Source organism: Dryas octopetala, chromosome 9 (genome assembly GCF_963921425.1).
Source record: "Dryas octopetala chromosome 9, drDryOcto1.1, whole genome shotgun sequence".
Lineage (NCBI taxonomy): Eukaryota > Viridiplantae > Streptophyta > Magnoliopsida > Rosales > Rosaceae > Dryas > Dryas octopetala.
This window is the reverse complement of record NC_141374.1, coordinates 10,490,441-10,512,767: the sequence shown is the minus strand read 5'-3', so window position 1 is coordinate 10,512,767 and position 22,327 is coordinate 10,490,441. Positions and strand designations below refer to the sequence as shown.

The 22,327-nt window shown below is 37.7% G+C and overlaps 3 pseudogenes across 2 annotated transcripts; all 3 read left to right on the top strand.

The window, feature by feature from the left end:
- Window positions 1-1,109: 1,109 nt before the first annotated feature.
- Window positions 1,110-2,933, top strand: LOC147273941 (transcription factor TCP9 pseudogene; annotated as a pseudogene).
- A 5,802-nt stretch (window positions 2,934-8,735) lies between these two features.
- On the top strand, window positions 8,736-11,686 carry LOC147273940 (subtilisin-like protease SBT4.12; annotated as a pseudogene). The gene is made up of 10 exons (XR_015119703.1): window positions 8,736-8,859; window positions 8,950-9,038; window positions 9,354-9,451; window positions 9,579-9,719; window positions 9,815-9,914; window positions 10,078-10,588; window positions 10,697-11,019; window positions 11,119-11,230; window positions 11,337-11,551; window positions 11,637-11,686. The product of XR_015119703.1 is annotated as a subtilisin-like protease SBT4.12 (transcript).
- A 5,178-nt stretch (window positions 11,687-16,864) lies between these two features.
- Window positions 16,865-20,822, top strand: LOC147273939 (subtilisin-like protease SBT4.12; annotated as a pseudogene). Its single transcript, XR_015124208.1, has 10 exons — window positions 16,865-17,066; window positions 17,157-17,245; window positions 17,567-17,661; window positions 17,793-17,933; window positions 18,025-18,124; window positions 18,277-18,787; window positions 18,896-19,218; window positions 19,318-19,429; window positions 19,536-19,750; window positions 19,836-20,822. The product of XR_015124208.1 is annotated as a subtilisin-like protease SBT4.12 (transcript).
- The last annotated feature ends 1,505 nt before the right edge of the window (window positions 20,823-22,327 follow it).

The following is a 22,327-nucleotide window of genomic DNA, read 5'->3' as shown; positions in this document are numbered from 1 at the left end:
AATTTTTCAAATTTGCCTTGCTATATATTAATTATTATGTTCAATACGCACATAGACCACCAAATGATATGAAATTGATACGATTAGGAAATGCCTTCTTTTTTAAGGTTTTCAAACGGGGCATGTCGTGTCCATAATGCCCCATTTAATAATCATGTCGTGCTTGTATTGACTCAAATAGTTATATATGTTTCGTACTATTCTATTAGGAATTACGATCCGTTTCGTACTTGTATTGTGTCATATTCGTTTTAATCATACTATGTTTGTCGTATCATGCCAACCTAACATGTTTGATGCCTCTAATTTTTAGCATCGGTAGAGATTCTTCTATCATTCTATGATATTTGGTTGATATCAATACTAGGATAATTAACTCTCAGAAATTGTGTTTACACACATACAAAAAGTGTTACAAATTCACAACTCTTTTTACCTAGTTAGGTCTTCTACAATGCAGTCTAAATTTGATCTCCAAACCCATTTTTTGGGTATAAAATGGGTATAGTCCAGCCACAATGGGTCATAATGTGATTCCCATAATTTTTTGAGACTCAAAAGCTGTCCTTAGTTTTTGGTATAAACTATACCCAAAACCAAATTAAATGGATGATCCACCAACAAATAAAAGCTATTAAATGGCTGACCCACCAATAAATAAATGAGTTAAATATTAATATCCTCATATTTGGGCCTCAATACCATTGTCTTGGTAATTCCCAAAATCTATATTTTTACACTTTTTGATACTTAAAATTAATTTGAATATTGGGTATTTAGGGATCACCATCCTAGAAAGCCTTAGGCACCCAATATCATAAATATCCATCACACTAAAATGATTAGTTATTAAACATTGGTTAGGCTAAAAAAGAAAATTTTGAAAAGGTAATAAAGACTTTATAGCTTTGTGTTGGATGGACCACAGTAGTAGATAGGTTATGCCTCTGCCATGCCAATTGCCAAGTGCCAACCAATCCCCAATGAAACAATCCATTTACACACCCACAAAACAAAACGCAGAAAAAGCATTTTTCCAGACCTTTCTGACGGACTCCACTCTCCACCCTCTCAGCCCCTCCTCCTCAGTGGTCCACCGATTGGGACACATGATAAATAAAACTCAGGCCCACCGGCCCACTCAAGTGGGGCCCTTACACGTGGCACACTCCACCACCCCAGGATCCCAAACCCCCACCTTCCGATCTTTAGACCAGTGGGGTCCACCCAAATTTTCCTCCAATTTCTTTTAATTAATTCTCTCCTTTTCCGTTATATTACTATTTTACAGTTCCATACTTGAATGTCCTATGGCTGTAGAGACACAGAGAAGAGAAAGAAAGAGAGACCTTCACTTCATTTCATTCCATTTCTCCAAAAACCAAAACCGAACTTCACACAAAAAGGTTAAACCCCCAATAATTTTCCCGCAGATTCTCTCGAGAAACAAACGGTCCGTAGCCTCTGAAAACCCAAAAGCTATCTGGGTCTCTTGCATACTTTCCATTTCTCCCTCCTATTTTGGTGCCAAAAATGACGTCGTATTTAGAGGATCACAACGACGACGACGGAGGAGGCACCTCCGATCTTAGCACCAGCACCGGAGACCCCCAAGACAACAACAACACAAGCGACAGAAATGGGAGGCCACCCAATTTGGACGAGACGGCGGCGTTTCAGGCTTTGCCGCTGAAGGTGGAGCCCATTGACTCTGACCCACCGCCAGACGACGCGGACAAGCGGACCCACTACCAACCGCCGCCGCATGTTCAGCCAATCGGAATGGTCCCCGTGGCGGCGATGCAGATGCAGATGCAAATGCAAATGCCCATGCCCGTCTCCACCGCCGCCACCAGACGCTCCTCCACCAAAGACCGCCACACCAAGGTGGAAGGCCGCGGCCGCAGGATCCGAATACCCGCCACGTGCGCCGCCCGGATCTTCCAGCTGACCCGGGAACTGGGCCACAAGTCCGACGGTGAAACCGTCCGGTGGCTCCTAGAACATGCCGAGCCAGCCATCATCGAGGCCACCGGCACCGGGACCGTCCCGGCCATCGCCGTCTCTGTCGGTGGGACCCTCAAGATCCCCACCACGTCCAGCAACAACCCCGCCGAAGACTCGTCACCATCCTCCACAACAAAGAAGCGGAAACGACCGTCGAACAGCGAGTTCGTGGACGTAAGCGACGCCGTTTCGCAGTCTTCCGGTTTAGCTCCGGTGGGGCCCGCCACGCCGGCCGCCGTCCCTCAGGGTCTGGTCCCACTCTGGGCGGTGGGAAACGCCGGCATGATGGTCCCGGCCAATGCGTTCTGGATGATTCCGCCGACCGCAGCCGCGACGGGTCAGGTCGGGTCCGGTGCGGGCCCGTCGGGTCAGCAGCCGCAGATATGGGCGCTGTCGCCGACGGTGACGCCGGTGTTCAACATGGCGAACATGGCGGCGGCGAGGCCTATATCGTCGTTCGTGGCGAATAGCGGCTGTGGCGTGGAGGTTCGGGGGCCGTCGCCGGCGCTATCGAACTCGGCGGTGAGCACGAGCACGGTGGGGGCGAAGGCGGCAAAGAGGTCGTCGACGACGATGGCGCCGAGCGTGAGCTCGAGTAGTGCTAGCGGTAACAACAACAACAACAGGAACAGTGGTAGCTGTAGTGGTGGCGCGAAGCCTCAGATGCTTAGGGATTTTTCTTTGGAGATTTACGATAAGCAGGAGTTGCAGTTCATGAGCCGTCCCGCAGGGAATCATCAAACGCAGTGAACAAGAAGATGAAGAAAGAGCGAAAGAGATGGAGTGTGAGTGGTTTAATAGTGTTCATGCTAAAACCGCTGCAAATAATAAAAAATAAAAAACAATATTATTGGGGTTTTTATCGTTTGCTTGTGTTAATTGTTTGATTCTGATTTCAATCTCAGCTCAAATTCAGTTCACCATTTAACGACATCTAGTAGTTTTAATTTTTTAAGTTTGAAGAAAAAAAATCAAATAACTAAAATTTGAAACATTCAAATGGCGTTTGTAAGCAGTGGCAGAACAGCAGGGTTTGGGAGCTGAGAGCTCAGTTAACTTTTGACCTTTTTTTTTGTGAGTATTATGGATATGGATTATGGACCGTACACACACGTTTAGGAACGATCACACGTGTTGCATGGACGGAGAAGTAGGCGGAGTTCGTTGAGGTGGTGGGGCTGGTGTGGGTGCGCTAGTAGTGTGGTCCCACCTGTAAATGGTGGGTCAACTAGGCCCAAATCGGACATTATCCGAACCCCACTCTCGTTTCAAGGGACGGGTCCAGTACTTTCTTCGTCAACGTCTTTCTGTTTCGAAAGTGCGTGACACGCTCCTAGTGCGCGTGTGTAATAGGAGGATGTGTTGCCCCGTGGAGTGTGGGCCTCCGTTGGAGCTGTCAATGAGTGTGGGGTGATGAGGTCGCGTGCACGGGGGATGGTGTTGGGCCCGTCGCTTGGGACTTGATATGTCATGGGCCCACATTTGCAGTCTCCAAGTTGGTTTGGTTGATCAGATCGAGATGGAAGCACAAGAGATTGGGCTCCACCCCTTTCCTTCATCAACCACACTCATGTGGGCCCCTGTCGACTGTGGCCGGCTGCCATGTCTGCTTGCTGGTCCATCCAAATTTTCTATTTATTTTGGTGCCCTTATACTTGTATTAGGGCTGATAATCAAGTCGTATTGTGTTCAAGATCCAATCCAATTCACACAAATCAACTCATTTAATCTAATCCAATCTGTTCAAACGAACCGTTCCATTCTAATCTAATTTCATTGGGTTCGAAGATTTTGGCTTACTGGATTTGATGTATAAATTAACAAACCATTGGATTGGTTGAAATGATTGGATTGAATTAGCTTATTGCAATGAAATACAATTCATCCAATCCAATATTGTTTGGTTTCATACTTCTTTGGTCTGGTAGACATTTAAAACTATTAACATAACAAGTCATTTTAATTTTTGACAAAATTTTGTTTGATATAGACTATAGTACATCTCAAAACACTTCACGTATAATTCTATTGAAATTTGTCATTATATTTGATTTCATGATAAATTTTGTAAGTTTTTCCCTTCATCAAAAAGCTGATTATCCAATCCAATTCAATCTAATGTTGAATGGATTTTAACTTCATACTGAATGGATTGAAAGCAATATAATCCAATTTATATTAAATCGAATGCACATTTATTAAAACTTAACGGACGAACCCCTCTAATTTTGATCATGGTAATTCGAAGTTACTCTTAATCCAAAACTTTTTTATTAATTATGTCATGCATGTTCGGGCATGATACACATATCTCGTTGACTATAAATTCAAGATTAGAATAGTAAAATGAAGAGATAAAGAATAATTCTAAATTCATATAATACTGTATCAAAAAGAGAAAAAAAAAAGAAAAGAAAAAAAGAAGGGGTTTTTCATACAAAACTAGTTAAATAGTTTATCGTGTAAAAAACATTGTATAATTTAAATACTCACCTACTTACATGTTCATCTCCAAAAACATTGAATGTGAACTAGAATTTAAAGTTTTAAAGAATTTTTTTTTTCAATTACATATCTTCATTTCCAAATAAAGAAAATGAAATAATAGTCTACAATCATCAAGGTGTTAAATTGCCGAAATTTTCAATTTTATGGGGTGTCGAAATCGAAACTCATATTTGCTAACTTTTCGGAATAATTTCGTTGAAATTATCGAAATTTCGAAAAAAATTTCGGCCGGTGACTGGGTGAGATTGAGGGAGCAAGAGAGGTTGGTTTTGGGTTTTGGAAGGCTTGGTTTTTGAAGAGTAGGCTGGGTTTTGGGAGAAAAAGATGGTTCTGGCAGCAAGCTAGGAGATTGAGAGGGCGTCGGCAGGGGGCGATAGGGGGGAGATGAGGAAGAAAGAGGTGAGGCTGGATTAGTGATGAAGATGCACAGAGAGAGAGAGAGACAGAGAGAGAGAAAGAGAGAGAGAGAGAGAGAGAGAGAGAGAGAGAGAGAAACTGAGGATGAAAAGGAAGAGAATAAAAAAGAACTGGAGAGTGCTGTGGAAACTAACAGGGGAAAAGAAAGGAAAGCAGAGGAAAAAGCCAAAAAGGAAGAAAAGAAAGGAAGACAAAAAGAAAAGAAAAGAAAAAAAGAAAAGAAAAGAAAAAAGGAAAAAAAAAAAAAGAGAAAAAAGTTAAAAGTAAGGAAAAAAAAGGGAAAAAAAAAAGGTTTAGAGTTGATTGGGATTTGAGGCTTTTGGGCAATTGTAAAAAAAAAAAAATGGTTTGGCGTTTCATTTGGCCGTTTTTGAGTTTCGTTTAGTTATTTTTAAACCATAAACCAGCAAACTCTAATATATTTATATATAAAAAATAATTAAAAATACTCTAAAGGGTCTAAACCCTAATTTCATATATCAGATCCTAAATAATATAGAGTATCGATTATAAAATATATATGGTTTAGTGTATAGATTATAAAGTATAAATAATATACTAATTTTATTTATTTATTATACTAATTTTATTTAACAGTATTTGTCATTCATCTTAGATCACATGAAACCTACTATATAATTTGGTTTCTTCAATATTTTTTATCAATTTAGTAAATAATATGTTAAATAAACATATGGTTCAAAATTTCCGTATTTTGATAGCAATTTTTATCGTTTCTGTCTATTTTTTATCGAAATTTAAAAATCTTTAAAAATTTTCATCGAAATTTCCTCAAAACCTGAAATTTTATTCCTTGACAATAATCCAAAGCAGTTAAATTTGTTTTTATTTAATTATTGTGTATCTTCTTGAGAGTACGTTGTCATATTTGTACTCAATTGATCATGAAATTAGGGGTGGGCATTGGTCAGGTGGGTCGGGTTGGGATTCAATCAGCCAGGTGCACCGAGAAGGTCGATTTGCGGTGCTGTCGGTCCGTAACCGCCCAATTTCTTTTTTGTCAGCTCAGTTTCGATTTCAGTCATGTTGCGGGTACAATAGATTGGTTTTAGTTTAAGGTCGACGAGTGGATGTTGAGATCATAGAAAGGAAATGAGAGTTAGAGAGAGGAGGGCCGAGTCGCCGATTTGCGAGAAAGAGAGATGTACGCCCGATCTAAAAGAGGAAGTCACGATAAGAGAGAAGGATAGAGAGAGAAGAAGGCCGAAGAGAGGATTGAAGAGGGAGAGAGGAGGTAGCGCAATGGTGGGCTGTGATCGACACCTCGACAATGGGCTATAATCGTCGCCTTGACGGTGGCCTGTGATTGACACCTCGACAATGGGCTATAATCGTCGCCTTGACGGTGGCCTACCCACCAGTGAAATGGAGTCGGAGTCTCGAAGAAGATAACTCTATGATTGTGAGGAGAAAACTGGAGAGGGGGAGGCGACTGTGAGTGAAAATTAGAAATTAGGTTATAATATAAATATAAACTCAATCAGGGGGGCCGAGTTATTATTGGCGGTAGAAAGCCCAAATCGAAACCTACCTATTAAATGTCAGGCTCAACTGAGATAATGGGCCGATTTCTTTTCTGTGACGTGGGCCCGAGCCACCCTAGTCAGTTTTGTGGGCCGGTCGATTTTGTGCCCAGGCCTATGAAAGACTATCTTTAAATACATAGTGAATCATCTTAAAAAACAAAAAATATTAGAGTGAGTTAGTGACTCAGTGAGAAATTTGCACTTGCCCCTTCCACTTGCAAGTTAAATACATCATGGAAACTTCGTAAACTAATATACGTTTTTTGTTACATTAGAGAGTATCCAATTTGGATTTATCCTAATCGTAACTTGTTACTCCACTTACCCTCACTACTTAGACTAACCCCAAAATTCGTAAAATTTAGTCTATTTTAATAAGGCACTTATATAAACTGGACAATCTCTTCAACGGACTCAACCAGCTTGACTTTAATTTCAACATTCTAGACTATTTTTCTTTTATAATTCTATAAAGTCAAACTGTCTTGATAAAAAAGAAAGTCAAAATTGTCATTTGTCATTTGTCATTTTTTTTTTTTTTGTCAAAATTGTCATTTGTCAATTTGAAACATAAATCAAATTATCAAAATGTACCATAGACTTCTCATGAAAATAAGTTACTTTAGAGAATTTCTCAATATCTCAATATATTAAGGCATACTGTTACGTACTGTTCGGAGTAACCCTAGGTACCAATAATACTTTCCCTCTTCAATGGTGGAAGGGATCCCCTTCCCACATAAGAAAAAAAATATATAACAAAGGCAAACTAATTTAAAGTTGAAATTTATTAATTTTCACTCTTTCAAAGGAGCAGTTCTTCTCTAGAGAGAACGCCCGCAATTTTATTTTTTTTCACATATTTCTAGTGTCGAGCGCTCGATAGGGCCATTTTCTTCTTCTCTTAAGCGCTCCGCTAAAAATTTCAAAATTAAAACCTAACATACAATTTTCACAAATCTCATTTTACACTATAGGACTGTATGGGATGGACGTAAAGCTATTAATTGTGAGCTGGGCCGGATGACTAGGGTTATAAACTATTTAACTTTCATAATTCAAAAAATAAATAAAAAAGAAACAAAAGCAAAAGGAAGACACTCTCATCTTCTTTTTCTTCATTGTTATTGTCATGGTGGGACATGAATAAAGGATGATAAGGAATATTCTTGTATTCTAAAACCTACTATTACGTACGTCATTAACCTTCTTAGAATGAATGAAGGTCAGCTCACAAAATGTAAAAATTATTATGTGTAATTGTAATGCATATTGACATTATGTTACAAATCAATTTAAATTGTAATATGTGCATAATTATTAATATGTAAAATTATAAATTATAAATAATAATCTTAAACATAATAATTTTTTTCAGAATATGAACAATACAAGAGTACAAAACTTATTATGTGTACTATCCACTGATTGCAGGCGATGGACGGTCAATATATGTATTAACCAACTATCAAGCATCAAGAAAACATTCTTACAAATTAGAGACGAAATGAAAACTATGACGTGATAATAACAAGGAAAACATGAGAGAGAGAGAGAGAGAGAGAGAGAGAGAGAGAGAGAGAGAGAGAGAGAGAGAGCACCAAAACCTCTTTCCATTCTGGGGTAGGCATTTAGTTTTCATATTTTATTATCAAGTGACAACAATATATTGTAATAGTATAGTGTGGTATTTTGATATGTCATTTGATGGCAATAATAATTGATGTAATTAATAAGGATATGTCTCTCACATTTCCTATAATTTGATCAATTTAATGGTTAGAAAATATGGTTCAATTTTGTTGATTTTGCACATTTTCTTTTAAATAAAGTAATATATAAAATTAATTTTATTAATTTATAATCACATTGTTAATCATATTTTTTACATATATGAAATTCACGCGTAACTCAATATATTATATATATTAGTGAGTCTTTCTTTTTTAAGAAATGTAGTTAACAAATTAAATAATGTGGTATAGGTAGTATTACTTTTAACAATGTTGTTGTATGACAGAAATAAATAAATAAGGTCTATCGAATTGGCTTTTATTTTATTTTATTTTTTTATTTTCAACCAATTGGTTCCCTCTCAAAGAGTGTTTTTAACCGTTATTTGGCGGCAATTACAAACCAGAAGCAAACAAGGACCGGCCTAAGCCAGTTGATCTGTACAAGGCAATTTGCAGTCTGCGGACATACCATTCTTCCAATTTTGTGCTTATATAAATTCCCAATTGGCTCTAATTATATCAAACATATCAACTTGTACACTTAAACTGAGTTGGTACCAATGGCCAAGGCAAGCCTGCATTTTCTTCCACATGCATTAGTGCTTGCAGCATTTGTGCTAGCTTGCCATGGCCAAGAGAGGAAGGTATAACAAAGTCTTTTTTTATGTGCAAAGTGGAACTGTGTATTAAGTTATTAATCAATTTACTGATGAAATTATTCCATTTGTGTATAGGTTCATATTGTATACATGGGAGAGAGGCCTCAGGGAGGATTTTCTGTTCAATCCACACACCATTCAATGCTAGAAAGTGTACTTGGAAGGTTAATGTTGCTATTTAAGACTAGTAGAATAGCTAGTATTATTGAACGTTTTTATGACCATTGGCACACTGTGGAATGAGAAAAATTATAGTATACGACAAGTGTATACAAGACCCCTCTCACAACATCTCCTCATGTATTGGTTACATGAAACAATTATTGTGAGAGTGGTATTATATGCACCTGTTGTATGTAAGAATTTGTCGTTGAATGTGTGGACAATGGCTAGAAAAAGAAAAATGCTCTATATCATAGCTAGAGGCACTTGTCATACATTCTGAAATATCACAAGCATTTTTTATTCCCCAATTGCAGCACTTCATCAGCCAAAGAGTCACTGATCTATAGTTATGGGAAGAGCTTTAATGGATTTGCAGCAAAACTATCAGATGAAGAAGTTGCAAAGTTGTCAGGTGAGATTGACAAACCAAGTGGCTACCAAAGGAATACAAATGTGTTGCAAAGTTGAAAGTTCTCAAACATTTATTTACTTATTCTAAATACACTTCAAAGCTAAAAGTAAGAAAATATGGGTTGCAGAAATGGAAGGTATAGTTTCAGTGTTTCCAAACCACAAGCTAAAGCTTCACACAACAAGGTCATGGGACTTCATGGGTTTCAGCAAAGGCAAACTTGGAGGATCTGTGGAAGGAGAAGTTGTTATTGGGCTTCTAGACACAGGTAACACTAGAAAACCAAAAAAGAGAAATTAAGAAACTCACTATTATCTCCTTTTGGAAAATTTCAAAAGGTTCTAAATGTCTTTGGCTTCATAGGAGTCTGACCAGAATCTGATAGCTTCAATGATGATGGCTTTGGCTCTCCACCTGCCAAATGGAAGGGTAAATGCCAAGGTGCCAACTTCACCTGCAACAAGTGAGCTCTCTTTCTCCCCAGAAGATTTATTTTTTATTTATTTTAGTGCATGGAACTGCTATAACTTTCTATTGCAAAGTAGGAAACTACAAAACTATAAACATAATGCACTGTTGTGTGCATTTTTGGGTCACCTTACACTAATGGAACATTGACATCACAGCAAACTCATTGGAGCCCGCTACTACAACAGTGAAGGCGACTATGACAGCAGTGACTTCCACTCCCCAAGAGACTCCGAGGGACATGGAACACACACTGCTTCGACTGCTGCAGGCCGGGAGGTGCCAGCAAGTTACTTTGGGCTAGCTTCTGGAACTGCAAGAGGTGGAGTCCCCAATGCTAGGATTGCTGTGTACAAAGTTTGCTGGTATGGTGAATGTTCCACTGCAGATATCCTTGCAGCATTTGATGATGCAATAGCAGATGGAGTTGATATTATATCCACATCACTTGGCTCTGACTATCCATATGAATACAAAGAAGACCCCATTGCTATTGGGTCTTTCCATGCCATAAAATATGGTATATTGACCTCAAGTTCTGCTGGAAACTCTGGACCTTTTCCAGCAACAGTTGCTAACTATGCACCTTGGATTCTGACCGTCGCTGCCAGCACCATTGACAGAAGATTTGTTGCTAAAGCAGTTCTTGGAAATGGAGAAGTTTACTCTGTGAGTTTTAAACTACATTACATTACTGTATGTCCAGCTGTATGATTCATTACAAGTAATCTTACTAATTCCATATAATTTTTGTTTGAAATTTGTAATGAATTGAAGGGACTTTCCATTAACAGTTTTGACTTTAATGGGAAGTCATATCCCTTAATTTGGGGAGGAGATGCTGCAAACGTCTCTGCAGGTTTTAACTCGGAGATTGCACGCAATTGTCTAACAAATACATTGAATTCATACAAAGTCACGGGAAAGATAGTTTTCTGTGAAACCTTGTGGGATGGTTCTGGCGTTCTAGTAGCTGATGGTGTTGGCACAATCATGGCTGATTCGACCGTCACTGATATGGCATTCAATTTCCCATTATCAGCAACAGTGGTCTCCGGCAAAGATGGGCAGAGAATTTTGAACTACATCAGATCGACAGAGTAAGTATATCTCTTATATAATTCTCAATAAACATAGTCACAGATAGCATAAGTCTTTTTTCTGCATCATTTTAATGAATGAAAACTAACCTGTTTCAGGAATCCAATTGCAACAATTCTGGTTGGTGAGACGGAGAGGGACATCATGGCACCATACATTGCATCATTTTCTTCTAGAGGACCAAACCCCATAACCCCAGATATTCTCAAGGTGACAAAAATCTGAATGTCATGAACCTCAACATCATTTTCCTTTTAATATGTTTTTCAAGACTTCATATATGCTGACAACGACATTGTGGATAAATAATGTACAGCCCGATCTTACTGCCCCTGGTGTTGATATACTTGCTGCTTGGTCTCCTGTGGGAGCACCTTCCAGTGACTTTGACGACAGGAGTGTCGAATATAACATTATCTCCGGGACATCCATGTCCTGCCCTCATGTTAGTGGCGCTGCTGCCTATGTGAAGGCGCGCTGCCCATCCAAACTGGTCTGCTGCTGCAATCAAATCTGCCCTCATGACCACAGGTATGCAAAATTCAATCCAGATGAATGATAGTAACTGATAATGCATCTCATCCCTCTATTAATTACCATTTTCCCACATGAATAGCTCATGTCATGGACCCAAAGAAGCTGTGGCAGTCTTCTGATTTGGCTTGAACACATACTTGATGAGAGACTCCTTGATGGACAAGAGTTCGGGGAATTCCTTATTCAATTTCGAGGCATCTAGCTCGTTGTTGCTCCTGGGAGCAACAATCACCTTTGCCTGCTCCTCAAGAGTAAAGTTCTTCCAAGTGAAGTTGGAGTCAATGTATTCCTTGTACATCTCCAAGATCTCATTGTGGCTGACCACTCCAGGGTTTGTGAAGTTCCATATTCCGGTGAGATTTCTCTTTGCCATCTCGATGGAAATGGGGAGGAGCTCATCCAAGATCGTCATGGAGTTTGGAATGTCAACCACTTTGTCATATCGAGCAATCTTGGTGATGAAGTTACGCGGGTTGGATAAATCCGACGAGATGGGCATTCTAACACGCAAGGTGCAAACATTCTCATAGTTCTTGAGCAGATCTTCCACCTTTCAAGTACCCAACATTAGTAACTGACATCTTTCATGCATTCTTGCAAGATCAACATCATATTACACATGGGTAATGAAATCAACATCCCCATCTTCACATTATACAAATTAACAGAGTAGTGCTATGTCTACTGCAATGTTTACTATTCATACCCAGAAACTTGAACGCACTCTAAAGCTATCAACTTTGACTTAAAACCAACAGAACATATAGCACTTTTAAGCGAAAAAAGCATTTCTAAGCCAAAATTTCACACAGCTACAGATCCAATAACAACATTTGTAGATCCAACAAATCACTTATACCCAGATGAGATCTTACCCAATTAGTAAAATTTTCAAAATGTAAGCTCTAATGCTGAGTGACTCAAAATTTGAGAGCAACTCGCCGATGTCAATCTAAGTATGTATTTATAGTTAATTGAATTTCCGCCTTAAGTAAATGTGAGAATCATGAAGTTCTAGATTTTGGATTTATGGATTGAGTTTAATGATTTACGCAATATAAAATTTACAGCTAATAGATGTGAATTATGTTTGTCCCATTTCTTAGTTTCCCTCTTCTTGGATCTCCTGTGCTTATTATGTAAGAACTGAAACATAAATTATGTAGCATACACAAATCAAAAGATACAAGTATAACTCGACATCAATATGATTCTACCGATAAGCATATAACCGTAATATATAATTAACTACTAACCTGATGAAGACATACTGCTAGCAAATTAAATACCTCAAGTCAAGATGCTCAAGTCTTCTAGCCATCACAGCAATGAATTAACCTCTCACACAATGGGGCAGAGCTTATTGATTCTCAGTGTTAGCTGTACGTGTGACTAGGGACCTGTGCTTATATAGAGTACTCATAGATTCCTAGTTCCTCCCATCAAGGACTCCAGAATCCAATCCTAATAGGATTCTATAAAGACTTTGTTGGATCATTGCCTTGTTTATAACATAAAGCCTTTAGGTAACTAAGTCTTTCTATTCCAACTCAGATAAGTAATTTATTTAAGATGGACTTGCTGATTTATGTCTTATTAATAAACCTATTACTTGTATCTTAAGTATTAGTGTAATATTGACTCCGAGTAGAACAAGACATTAGTCCATTTAATTCTTACAATTATTACGCCAACAAAAACAGGAGGCCAAAGCATTCTCTGGTAATAAGAAAGGGACATGGAGCGAACTACGCTGAAAAGATCAAGTACAATGTGGATATATGAGGTTGCGGAAATAATGTTACTAGACGGCTGCTTCATATTGGATCTTTTCTCAGGTATGAACAACACTTAGATACCAAGGTAGAACATCAATCTAATGCACTATTCAATAATGCTTGGATTCTCCCAGCACTTGGGCATGACTTGGCTTTGCTTGAAAACCAAATTCCCTTCTTTGTTCTCAAAAAATTGTACGATACTATCATGCCGTGTAAGCCAGCAAAACTGGGTCAATAGCCTTGCTCTTAAGTTGTTTCAAATGAAGCAAAAGCGAACAAAAGAAGAGCCTGAGTGTAAGCATCTTCTTGATCTCTTGCACAGAGTCTACGTACCTTTCAGCTCTTGAGTCTAAACTAAAAAATCACATCTCAATTCCGGTTTCTACTGTAAATCGAACTTCTTCACCCCCTACTAAACATGATCCATTACGCAAAAAATTATGGGGGTTCAAGTATGGCGCTTAACCTCTTCTAGAGGCCGGTATCAAATTTGAAAAGGGGCTGGCTGATGACCATTTGGGCATAACTTTCGAAAATGGAGTAATCCGAATTCCACCATTAATCATTAACGAACAACTTTTTCTCTGTTCCGAAACTTGATTGCTTTCGAGCAATGCAGCCTCAACAGCCAACATATATCACATGACATCCTATGTCATCCTCATGAAGACCAAATGGAGGACGTGGAGAAATACCTTAATTAACACCAGGCATTGGAAGAAACACAAGGCATCTTGGGGGGTGCATGTGGTTTCAGAAGTAGATAAAAGGTGTTCATCACAAGTATTTCGATCCGTACTCCATGGAGTATCATATCATTCATTGCTGCGGTACGTTGCACTTTTCTTTCTCACTTCCTTACAGACTTACTTTACCATTTTGATGACCATTTTGCCGATCGATCGACTCCTCCCTTTTCCCCTCTCCCATGGCAATTTGGCCATCACATGCATGACCACAGAAATAAAGTCACTAAATGGGGTTTGCCACGAATAGTCAATAGCCCTTGAAATAAAACAAATCTACACATGCATGGAAGGGCAATTGAGTAAAAAGACACTATTTTATATTTATGCTTACGTATGCGTAATAATGTATTTATCTTATGTATTTCTTAATTATCCAGTGTATTAAATAATTAGTAGAATTCCTAATTCATGTAAATTTAGGAGATTGGGCAGGATGTTCAGCCCAAGTCATTCTTGAAACCTATAAATAAAGAAATTATGTGAAAAAAAATTCAGTGCACCTTCAATTTATGAATATTATTGAAATCAAAATATCTGAGCTACAACGACCATTAATGCTATTTGCTAGCTATAGACAAGTAATCTTGCTGATAATATGATAATTAACAAGATATACCCAAAAAGAGGCATTTTGGGCGTCATTGAATTTGTACTTGCTATAATAATATTCCAAGGAACTGAACAAGTGATCAAGTTCACTCTTGGCGATTTGAGTCCATGTTTAATAGTTTTTTCGCTTCAGTGAGTATACTCAATCCTTCTTTCAAAAGATACACTCCGATCCTCTACCAGCCGGCCGGTGGGATGGCTGGGTGGAGGAAAGGAAGAGGGGTGGTGGTGTCAAAATGTGTTTTTGTGTGTCCTTGAGAGGGAATAGGGTAGGACTAGAGTCTTTAGAGACGTGTGACCTAAAAGGATGGGTCATGACAAGATTGTGTTGAACTTAACTTTTAACTAAGTTGTCGTATTGTCGGACACTAAGAATACTAGTTACCAAATGATTTCTTTGTGACGTGACAAGAAGGAGATGAATTTGAGACAGATGAGGATGCATAGGCTGTGTAAGAAAATACGTGAAGAGCATTAGATTTCAAGTAGGGGAATTTATCCTACATTCATGACTATAGACTTTGTGTGTGTGTGTGTGTGATTTTAAATTATTATAACATGCTATGATTATTATGTTTGTATGATTGGTTTGAGAGTTGAGGTAACATTGTACGTGACATTCAGTTCAAGCCTCTAAACCTTCTAGAAGAATTGATCAGTATATTATGAAGAGCTTAGCCAAGCCAATACGTGGCTACGTGTGCTTATGCGAAGCAGAGACCAATAATTGATCAGGTGGCAGTAATATGGTATCTCAATTGCGAATTCTTATTTCTGTTTATCATGATACTCTTGCTGTGGATGTTATTTTTTTTAATAGAAGGCCATAGTTGTACCTAACGTGTATCGATCATTAAGTATAAATGATTTGTTATGAGATTGCATGATTATAATTATGTACATGTACAGTTGAGTCATAAATATTTTGTAAGGATTTCAAAGAAAAAGTTTTGAAGAACTTGTTTTGGATGATTTAAGAATCCGACGAAAAAAAAATTTCACTATGATTTATACTGAAAATGGTTTTGTGGTTTTCAAATCTAGCAGGGTCCACTCAGAGGGGAAACTATGATCATATGTGATGCTCACCCCTACATTTGTTTTGTTCCTTATTTATTAGATGTTTTTATAGGTATGAAGCACGAAAGAGACGAACTTGGACGAGGATCAAGCAGTGCAGCATCTTGAGACTTGTCAACTTCCTGGATTTATTTGGTGATGTCATTTAATTGTTTTCTCGTATCGAGTATGTTTTAAATGATTTTTCCTCCACTGTTTGGAGATTGTTTGAGCTATCTACTTTGATATTACGCGTTGTGTGGTTCTGAAACCTTTATTTAAAGTTTACTATGTCTTTTGAATTTTATTTAACTCTTTAAAGTCGAGATGAAATACCGTAATCTTGGGGGTTAGTTTTATAAAAAGTTTTTACTTCGCATGTTTCCGCTATTTATTTATTATCTCTGATCCAATCTGTACTAAACCCAAAATGTTTAACCCGCCTTGAATATCTTGGGGAATTAATACTTGATTTAGTGACATTAATCTCTTGGAGCATTCAAGGTAAGTGCCTCTGTTCCATACCTAGAGTTCGGGGTGCGACATAAGTTGAATGGTTAGATGCACAAACTAAATATTTTTTTTTAATTTTATCCACCTGAACTTTGAGCTTAATTTCATTTTACCACCTAAAAAAAAAAAATTTTGTTAATTTACCACATAAAATAAAAATTTGTTACAATGTACCACATATTGGCTTATTTTGTCAAAACTTTTGTTAAAAATAAAGGTGTTTTGGTCTTTTTCAATAGGAACTTGAAAAGACTAGAACACTCTTATTTTTAGCAAAAATTTAGTCAAAATTAGCAAAATGTGGTACATTACAATAAATTTTGAATTCAAGTGGTAAATTGACACAAATCTTTTTAGGTAATAAAGTGAGATTGAATTCAAAATTTATGTGAATAAAGCGTAATAAAACCCAAACTAAATTAAAGATAAGGTGCATGGAAGATAGACCACACACGTACGTGATTTTTTTTCTTCCGCAAGCTAGTGATAATATAATAGTTATAGCTAGGTGGGTACGTACCACTCATTGTGACTGTGTGAATGGACCCTAAAGTCTAAACAATTGTTTCGTGGGACAGACCTAAGCCAGTTGATCTGTACAAGGGAACTTGCAGTCTGTGGACATACCAATCTTCCAATTTTGTGCTTATATAAATTCCAATTGGCTCTTATATCAAACATATCAACTTTTACACTTAAACTGAGTTGGTACCAATGGCCAAGGCAAGCCTGCCTTTTCTTCCATATGCATTAGTGCTTGCAGCATTTGTGCTAGCTTGCCATGGCCAAGAGAGGAAGGTATAACAAAGTCTTTTTTTATGTGCAAAGTGGAACTGTGTATTAAGTTATTAATCAATTTACTGATGAAATTATTCCATTTGTGTATAGGTTCGTATTGTATACATGGGAGAGAGGCCTCAGGGAAGATTTTCTGTTCAATCCACACACCATTCAATGCTAGAAAGTGTACTTGGAAGGTTACTATTGCTATTTAAGACTAGTGGAATAGCTAGTATTATTGAATGTTTTTATGACCATCCGCACACTGTAGAATGAGAAAAATTATAGTATACGACAAGTGTATACAAGACCCCTCTCACAACATCTCCTCATGTATTAATTACATGAAACAATTATTGTGAGAGTGGTATTATATGCACCTGTTGTATGTGAGAATTTCTCGTCGAATGTGTGGTCATAATGGCTAGAAAAAAAAAAATGCTTTGTATCATAGCTAGAGGCACTTGTCATACATTCTGAAATATCTCAAGCATTTTTTTATTAACCAATTGCAACAGTTCATCAGCCAAAGAGTCACTGATCTATAGTTATGGGAAGAGCTTTAATGGATTTGCAGCAAAACTATCAGATGAAGAAGTTGCAAAGTTGTCAGGTGAGATTGCCAAACCAAGTGGCTACCAAAGGAATACAAATGTGTTGAAAAGTCGAAAGTTCTCAAACATTTATTTACTTATTCTAAATACACTTCAAAGCTAAAAGTAAGAAAATATATATGGGTTGCAGAAATGGAAGGTATAGTTTCAGTGTTTCCAAACCACAAGCTCAAGCTTCACACAACAAGGTCATGGGACTTCATGGGCTTCAGAAAAGGCAAACTTGGAGGATCTGTGGAAGGAGAAGTTGTTATTGGGCTTCTAGACACAGGTAACACTAAAAAACCAAAAAAGAAAAAGAAACTCACTATTATCTCCTTTTGGAAAATTTCAAAAGGTTCTAAATGTCTTTGGCTTCATAGGAGTCTGGCCAGAATCTGATAGCTTCAATGATGATGGCTTTGGCTCTCCACCTGCCAAATGGAAGGGTAAATGCCAAGGTGCCAACTTCACCTGCAACAAGTGAGCTCTCTTTCTCCCCAAAAGATTTATTTTAGTGCATGGAACTGCTATAACTTTCTATTGCAAAGTAGGAAACTACAAAACTATAAACATAATGCACTGTTGTGTGCATTTTTGGGTCACCTTACACTAATGGAACATTGACATCACAGCAAACTCATTGGAGCCCGCTACTACAACAGTGAAGGCGACTATGACAGCAGTGACTTCCACTCCCCAAGAGACTCCGAGGGACATGGAACACACACTGCTTCGACTGCTGCAGGCCGGGAGGTGCCAGCAAGTTACTTTGGGCTAGCTTCTGGAACTGCAAGAGGTGGAGTCCCCAATGCTAGGATTGCTGTGTACAAAGTTTGCTGGTATGGTGAATGTTCCACTGCAGATATCCTTGCAGCATTTGATGATGCAATAGCAGATGGAGTTGATATTATATCCACATCACTTGGCTCTGACTATCCATATGAATACAAAGAAGACCCCATTGCTATTGGGTCTTTCCATGCCATAAAATATGGTATATTGACCTCAAGTTCTGCTGGAAACTCTGGACCTTTTCCAGCAACAGTTGCTAACTATGCACCTTGGATTCTGACCGTCGCTGCCAGCACCATTGACAGAAGATTTGTTGCTAAAGCAGTTCTTGGAAATGGAGAAGTTTACTCTGTGAGTTTTAAACTACATTACATTACTGTATGTCCAGCTGTATGATTCATTACAAGTAATCTTACTAATTCCATATAATTTTTGTTTGAAATTTGTAATGAATTGAAGGGACTTTCCATTAACAGTTTTGACTTTAATGGGAAGTCATATCCCTTAATTTGGGGAGGAGATGCTGCAAACGTCTCTGCAGGTTTTAACTCGGAGATTGCACGCAATTGTCTAACAAATACATTGAATTCATACAAAGTCACGGGAAAGATAGTTTTCTGTGAAACCTTGTGGGATGGTTCTGGCGTTCTAGTAGCTGATGGTGTTGGCACAATCATGGCTGATTCGACCGTCACTGATATGGCATTCAATTTCCCATTATCAGCAACAGTGGTCTCCGGCAAAGATGGGCAGAGAATTTTGAACTACATCAGATCGACAGAGTAAGTATATCTCTTATATAATTCTCAATAAACATAGTCACAGATAGCATAAGTCTTTTTTCTGCATCATTTTAATGAATGAAAACTAACCTGTTTCAGGAATCCAATTGCAACAATTCTGGTTGGTGAGACGGAGAGGGACATCATGGCACCATACATTGCATCATTTTCTTCTAGAGGACCAAACCCCATAACCCCAGATATTCTCAAGGTGACAAAAATCTGAATGTCATGAACCTCAACATCATTTTCCTTTTAATATGTTTTTCAAGACTTCATATATGCTGACAACGACATTGTGGATAAATAATGTACAGCCCGATCTTACTGCCCCTGGTGTTGATATACTTGCTGCTTGGTCTCCTGTGGGAGCACCTTCCAGTGACTTTGACGACAGGAGTGTCGAATATAACATTATCTCCGGGACATCCATGTCCTGCCCTCATGTTAGTGGCGCTGCTGCCTATGTGAAGGCGCGCTGCCCATCCAAACTGGTCTGCTGCTGCAATCAAATCTGCCCTCATGACCACAGGTATGCAAAATTCAATCCAGATGAATGATAGTAACTGATAATGCATCTCATCCCTCTATTAATTACCATTTTCCCACATGAATAGCTCATGTCATGGACCCAAAGAAGCTGTGGCAGTCTTCTGATTTGGCTTGAACACATACTTGATGAGAGACTCCTTGATGGACAAGAGTTCGGGGAATTCCTTGTTCAATTTCGAGGCATCTTTCTCGTTGTTGCTCCTGGGAGCAACGATCACCTTTGCCTGCTCCTCAAGAATAAACTCAATAAAGTTCTTCCAAGTGAAGTTGGAGTCGATGTGTTCCTAGCTTGTACATCTCCAACATCTCATTGTGAAGTTCCATATTACTGTAGGGTTAAATTACCAATTTTTCATTAGAGTGTTTTCAGAAAATTAAAATATTTTAGACTCTTTGAAAATTTATAAGATAATTTTAGGTTTGCACCGTTGGTCTTCTAAACAATAACACTACCTTTTTTATGAACACTTGTTACCCAAAAGACCTCTCGGTCTTAGAGGAAAATAAAATAAATTCTAAAAAAATTCTAGAATTTTCGTAAAATCTCTAAAGAATTATCTAAACCAGGTTTTTGGTAATTTCCAAAATATTTTTGAGAATTCATCCGAGATTTTACGGAAATTTTAGAATTTTTATAAAAGGAGATTTATTTTAATTTTTAGAAATAAATTTGGACTTCTCAAATTTTCTGAAAACTCTCAGAGGGAAAATTAGTAATTTGACCTCATAGTAAATTAGAACTAGTCAAGATAAGTCCGTAAGAATTTTCCTTGTATTTTTCTGAGTCCGGAGATATTTTTAATTAATTTTCTAAATTTGAAAAAATAAGAAATGGGCAAAGTGATATACGAGAATTTGTTACAGGAGTAAGGAGGTAAAGTGAGAGTTGAAGTTACTTTCAGAGGGAAAACTAGTAAATAAGCTTTAAAACTATTAACATATCAAGTCATTTTAATATTTTGACAGAATTTTGTTTGGTATAGATTATAGTACATCTCAAAACATTTCACGTATAATTCCATTGAAATTTGTCATTATATTTGAAGTTTCAATATTTTCCCTTCATCAAAAAGCTGATTATCCAATCCAATCTGTTGAATGGATTTTAACTTCATACCGAGTGGATTGAAAGCAATATAATCCAATATATATTAGATCGAATGCACATTTGTTAAAACTTAACGGACGAACACCTCTAATTTTGATCATGTTAATTCCAAGTTACTCTTAATCCAAAACTTTTTTATTAATTATGTCATGCATGTTCGGGCATGATACACATATCTCGTTGACTATAAATTCAAGATTAGAATAGTAAAATGACGATATAAAGACTAATTCTAAATTCATATAATACTGTATCAAAAAGAGAAAAAAAAAAGTTTTTCATACAAAACTAGTTAAATAGTTTGTCGTGTCAAAATCATTGTATAATTTAAATACTCACCTACTTATATGTTCATCTCCTGGAAAAAACATTGTGTGTGAATTAGAGGTTACAGTTTTGAAGAATTTTTTTTTTCAATTACTTATCTTCATTCCCAAATAAAGAAAATGAAATAATAGTCTATAATAATCCAAAGCAGTTAAATTTGTTTTTTTCTTTAATTATTTTGTATCTTCTTAAGAGTGCGTTGTCATATTTGTACTCAATTGATGATGAAATAGTAGGGGTGGGCATCGGTCAGGGTGGGTCGGGCTGGGATTCAACCCACCAGCTGCACCGAGGGGGTTGATTTGGGGTGTTGCCGACCCGTAACTGCCTAGTTTCTTTTCGGTCGGCTCAGTTTCGATTTCAGTCATATTGCAGGTACAGTGGATTGCTTTCAGTTTAAGGTCGGCGAGTGGATGTTGAGATCAGAGAAAGGAAAGAAGAGTCGGAGAGACGAAAGCTGAGTCGCCGATCTGCGAGAAAAAGAGATGTACGCGCGATCTGGCCATAGATTAAAAATTACAGTTAAATATCCAACATTACCATGATATAATTGGGTTGTACAGCGTATAAGTCTTGAGAAGCCTTCCTTTACAAGCCAATTTTAAGGATGAGTTAGGCCATAGAGGCTTTAACGTGGTATTAGAGTTTATGGTGAGTATTCTTGTCCATTTTAGACTGGTATCGGATTCATTACTCCGCTAACTTTCATTACTAAAGTGCATGGATAAGAGTTTAGGCAGGCCCATTTAGGCGCGAACGCACAGATAAGAGTTTAGGCAAACTCATTTAGGTGCGAATGTCGCACGTTCACACCCAATGACTAGCGCCAACGTTCGCACCCGATGACGAGCGCTCGGCGCTAGTTTGTCGGCGTTTATATTATAATTTAGCTTCGAGATTATGTTGATACCTACCAAATTACCTAAGACATATTAGGTTGATTTCATTAAGGGCAAGACTCGTAAATGAATTTTAATTTTGTTAATGTAATGATGATCATTAATACAATAACTGTTGTAAACATGATAAATTATGTAGCATTCCACACATAAATTTAGAGTTAATATGTAATGTTTACATATTTTGCAGTGTCATATCCAATATATAATAAGATAACTTTTG